Below are 6,018 nucleotides of genomic sequence, written 5' to 3' on the forward strand. Positions count from 1 at the left end.
GAATAAAGTATTGCACTAATTTGCCACATTTTAATTGTTGCTTCTCTTTATCTCTTTGCACAGTTTTTGTTAAATAGTTTGTAAGATAAGAATTGCTTGCTGAATGACCTGCTGAAAAGGACCTAACGTATTTTTCAAAAACACAGAAAATCGATCATGTCCTGAGAAATGATCTTTGGGGTGTCCAGGTGTGAAATGATAATCTGACAACTTTGCTACATTATTTTTTATTTTTAATTAAAAATGGGGATGTAAAGAATGAACTGATGCTACATATTTTAGTCAATAATTGTTTTTTTTTTAATTCAAAACAAAAGCAAGCCAATAATCTTTCCATTAAGAAAGACACATTGCCTCTCACATCAAATATGGAAGCTGCATTAGACTTCAGCCCCTACAGCTAGCTGGTCGTATCAGATAATAAAAGGGTTCAAGGAATATATAGCTATCCATAATAGATAATCAGACTCTTGAGACTAAAAGAACACCCAGTGCCTTCTAACGCCATAATTTTCTTTTATTTCTTTGACTTTCTTCAGCTTCCACTACATGTCCCTTTAGGCCTCTGCGCTTTAACTAAAAGACTTTGATGCTGAAGGCTTTACTTAATTGTTTTGTTCACTTCAGAAAAATCATTAAGTATTTGCCCATGTGTATGTGTGAGAGTGACAGAAAGAGGGAGTGTGTGCGTGCATGAGTAAATGTGCCTGACAGACCATCCTTCTAAGAAAAGGGACCAGGGGAATAATCTCAGATTGATCCACAGGCAGCCAGTAGGACTCCCGCACCGTCTTGGCACATGTGCAGATGGCAGACCTTAAAATACCCGTTTCATCACAGAGGTGAGATCTTGACAATGTGAAGCAAAAGCCTCCATTATAAAACCAACACGCCATTAGGGTCTGAGTGCAATGTAAAGCAGAGGCAAGTTTAGATGTAATTTGTTTTAGGCCTTAAAGCACAAGAGAATATTTACCCACTAATACAATTGATTGGGGGGGCGGGGGGGTCTACATTTCTAGAGAATTTCCTGATGCAAATGGCTAACACTGGCTAGATTTCTCTAAGGGTTGGTTTAATTTAATGATCATCTGTGGATTTTATACATTTAGTTGGGAGAATACAGATATTACATGAAAGTAATACTAACACTTTGCATCACATGCTACATCAGGATGACCAGTGTTTCAGCGTGCCAGGTTATCAAACCAATATTGACTCTTTCTGTCACTCTTCTGTTATTTTGGATGTCTTTATGAAGATTTCAGAAATTTCCCAGATTACTATGTACAGCCAACATAACAATGATAAGACAAATGGTGATGTGAGACAGTGATGAGCTGTGCCCTACCCTCACACATCCCGAAGCAGGCAGGTGGCGCACACCCATTGCTGTCTCTTTTTATATCCCCAACATGTTTGATTACACATGTACGACACACACACTGACGTTTCACACATTTCCTCTGCTGACATGCTTCATGGAGATGCAGATTTTATTTTCCAGCAGGACTTGCTACCTCGTTTAATGACCCTACCACTAAAATCAGGTGCCACTGTGCTTGATTAGCCAGTGAACTGACCTGACCTAAACCCTACAGAGAATCTATGAAGTGTCATCAAGGAAAAGATCAGCGGCATCAGAGCCAGCGATACAGACAAAACCAGAAACAGGACGACAGGGTAGTTGTTTCCAAGTCATATAGTCCTATGTAAAAGGGAGAAACTGCATTTTGCTTATATTTGTAAATATCAGTGTTTTTTAGGGTCAAACCAAAAGCTTTGGTATCTCAAACTTTGGTGTGACTGCATTTGGTGTGAAACAAATAGCCTGTGAGAGTTGGAGAAGTCCTTCAATCTTGTCAGTACCTAAAGTTTCCTTTGAGGTCAAATTTTTATGCATCTCTTCTGCACTTTGTTTTTGGCTGTAGGCCTTGATGGAAGTTTTTGTGCCTGCATGTATTTAGTGCTATCTGCTTTTCGAATGCAGTGCAGAGATAAAGCAGTACAAAAGATATTCAAGAAATACAGCAGATCTATTTACAACTAGCATACTTCTTGTTTATTTCTCCTCCTATCTGTTTGGGATTTGTGGTATTTTGTATCTATTTTATGTCTCAGCACCTTCTAAATGGGAGTTTAATCACTACTCTTGGCATAATCCATGTGGTAACAAATGGGATGTGCAATAACTTCCGTGGACAGAAAAAGTAAGTGAGTGGTGTAAAGTCAAAAAGTCATATTTTAGGCTGTGTCAGTTGACAAAAATAGTAAAATGTTTGGAAGTGGTTTATCTGATGAACATCTTGATGCCTCCCAGAAAAATTAAATGTAGTATACTGGATGGTCCTGACTTTATGTGGTCACCAAGGAAAGGTTTTCACTAACGTGTTATCACAGTATTCTACACTTATTAAATATTTAGATATAATGCAACTTTTTTTTTTTAAAATCCATTCTTATTTTCTTCAGTTTAGTTGATCAGTGATGTGAGTCATTGTTTCTGTCACATGACATATTACAGCATATTGCTGCATAATCTGCTGTAACATCCTGCAGAAAACAGGTATGTGTGTTTTGTTAAGTGTGTGCATGTCACTGATTTTTGCAGTTAGTTAAAAATACGCCCCCATTTGTTTTGGTGTACATACATGAGTAAATGATTGTTGAGATAATGTCTGTTGACTAAAACTGCAGCAAAGAATCTGCTGCATGTGTTCTGTGATGTAAAAGGAGGTGACATGGGACAGACTGTCAGGCAGCTGGTGAGAAAGAATAGCAGGTGATAAAAACAGAAAGTTAGAGTGAAAGCGGAAGGCAGGTGGAACCACGAAGGGAAAAGATGGGCAGATGAAATTACACCTGCAGGTCTGTTAGCTTTAGTGGCCAGATTTTTGCAGTGTGATGTCCCGCAACATGCCCCAAGGGTCTGCAAGAAATAAAAAGTAAGTAAACCTCACATATCAAAGTTTCTTTTTCTCACACACCTCTGTTATTGCTCCTGTGCCTCTCCTTGACAGGCCTGTGATTCATTTCCTCCTCCCTGAAAGAAGGGAAATGAATAGAAAGCTTGGATATTGTCAGGCGCTAAATGGGAAAGCGGATGCTCAGGAGACACAATGCAGTTGCAGGTAAGAGTGGCGAGTTCAGTTTAAAATGCCATTCAGTCCCATGACATAGCACACAACAGCACCTGTCTCAAATGGCTTATGAAAAAAAGCAGGGATGGTTGATTGGGTGTATAGCACTCAAGCATCAGCATGGCTTATGTTTGAGTGGATGCTCATCTCTTCCCCGTCAGTGTGCAGCATCCTGACACTTCATTACACAACTGCGCCCTGGAACAAGGAGAACTTTTCCACATTTACATTTAATAAAGCCGAACACAGTTGACCTTAAGATTTCTTCCTTCTTTGATGAAAAACAGACTGGAATTTGGTCAAGTCGGAGCATAAAAAGAAATTCTGGTGCGAATGAGAGTGGAGCAGGTTCTCCTCTCCTTTGACGCTGCTTGTGCTTAGTGATAAAAAGCAATATACTGAGAGGTATAAAAACATGATATTTACATTTGCTGAAGAAATCCAAATATTTTAATTCATATGGATATACCGTACACTTTTCTTTAAACTAGTTTTCTAGAGTGGGATATCTTTATATAAGTAGAAATGGCATTTCCTTATGTTTGTGGTCTATTTCTGCAGGATAATGTGTCCTGTTACAAAACAAATATAATTCAGCAGTTAGTTGAAAGGCAGAACTCTTTACAAGTGTTAGCTATCTCCTCACAAAGTGCCCCCTGTGCGGTGTACTGAGCTGGACAAACAACTTCAGTTAGTGGAAGGTTCATCTTGCAGCTTAAAGTATCTTATGCTAACATCTTTCAGTCACCACTAAGAAGACAAAAGTTTGAGGATGGATTGTACAAACAGTATTAATAAAATGTTCTGGTTTGCAAATGTATTTTAGGTGAACGAGTGACTCTAATTGACTGCAATGACTGAATCCCCCTGTAACTGATTAGTGACCTGTTTGTCCTTGCGGACAGCGATTCAGATTATGCCTTGCAACAGATGATTACCGAGATGAATCTAGCTGAAGAATCTTGAAAGGCTTCTATTTTATTTGGATAAACATGAGTTCACAAAGCGAAAACATGACAATGATAAGTCAAGACAGGGATGGTTCAACCGGGAGGTGCCCAGAATGTGAAGCAGGGTCAGCTCTACAAGTGGTGGTTTCAGACAGGGAGAAGGATGCCGTTGGTTCGGGCTGGTTCACTATGTTCTGTGACCTTCTCTCCACATGTGATCTCACTGGGATCTCGCTTGCTGTTTGTGGTGGTATTGGTCCTGCTGGGGCAAGTCGCTCAGCAAGGCTCAGCCTGGGGCGCCTCCCTGCTAGGATTTGGACTCTTCCAGATGTGAGAGAGATTATGGTGTTTGTTGTTGTTGTTGGCTAAAAACAGCCCACATCCTCTCTTGTTTTCTTTGTTCTCTCCATGTGTGATTAGTTTGAATTTGTAGAAATTGTTTCACGGGAATTATCATAAGAGTGAATGAAGAAATAACATATTTTCTTTTAGAAATTGTAGCGCAATTAGTGAAATGGTAATAGATATGCAGTGTAGGCAGTTATTGAAATATGAGATTTTCATTCCAAATAGGTCTTTCAATAATTAACTTCGCATATTTTATGTAACACATTTTGATTTAGTTTTAATTTCAGACAGCTGAAACATAAATCCTTTTATTTTGTGATTTTAAAGATTGTCAGTGGTTGTTTGCTTCTTTTTATTAAAAAGAAAGAACAAATAAAATAAATAAGTCCTGGCACATAAAGAACTTGAAAGCTGGTTCACATTATTTAAAAAAACAATCAGAAAGGGAGAAACCTAAAGAAAATAGGACATTCAAAGCAAATAATATACTTGGAGTTTATTTCCTTTATTGCTTGACTTAAAGTAAAACTTTACTACTGCCTCAGTCTCAACAAGAGTCAATCTTAAAATTTGTTCTTCTAATTATTTGTTAGCTTAACTTTTTCAACAAAGGCAATGTCATTGAGACACAATGTCTCATATTGTGTTTATGTTTTATTCATTTTCTTAATTTATTTATTCTAATTATTTATTTGAATGTTTCAGTGATCATGTTTCAAAAGCAAATCTAAACAGGTGGGTTTTTAGTCAAGATTTAAAGGCAGTCAGTGTTTTGGCTGTTTTGCAGCTATCTGGAAGTTTGTTCCAGATTTGTGGTGCATAGAAGCTGAATGCTGTTTCTCTATGTTTGGTTCTGGTTCTGGTGATGCAGAGCAGACCAGAACCAGAAGACCTGTGAGGTCTGAAAGTCTGATGCAACACCAGCAGTTCCACTTCCTATTTTTCTGTTCATGCGCTCTGTTTGTTTTCTGTCCTTTCATTACATGACTCTCTGAAGTGACTGTCTACATTTTGACCCTTCTTCAATCGTGCACAATATGACAAATATCAGTGTTATCATTGATAATAATTTTAAATAAAGTTTGAGTCCATTTTTTTCATTTGATTTCTTTTAAATAATTAACTTTTCAGCTACTCTTGTAGCCCATGGCCATCCAGGCTGTTACATTATTCTACAATGATGTTATTGTATTCATGTGTGCAAATGCATGCTAAGATTGATATTAATTCAAAAACGTAAAACAATTTGTAACTGTTTGCAAATGTTGATTTTTTTATTTTTAGATGTCTTATTTTAATAGGTGAGAAAAATGTGCTCAAAGATGTGAAATGAATCATAATAATTGGTGGGTTTTGTTATTCCCAGGAGTAACAAACTGCAATTTTATTCATGATCTTGGTCCTACTGGTGCATCTGCTTAGCATGGCTAAGCCCGGGGTGGTTCCCTGCCAGTGAGTCAGTGGCTTCTCTGAAAGCTGCATAATACCTTCTCCTAATTTTAAAAGATTGTGATGTACAAAGATTCTTTAGCCTACTAGACATATTCTATATAGAATGTACAGAATATGTTAGTAAATAA

This window comes from Poecilia reticulata, chromosome 8, assembly GCF_904066995.2.
Source record: "Poecilia reticulata chromosome 8, P_reticulata-male-v2, whole genome shotgun sequence".
Taxonomy (NCBI): domain Eukaryota; kingdom Metazoa; phylum Chordata; class Actinopteri; order Cyprinodontiformes; family Poeciliidae; genus Poecilia; species Poecilia reticulata.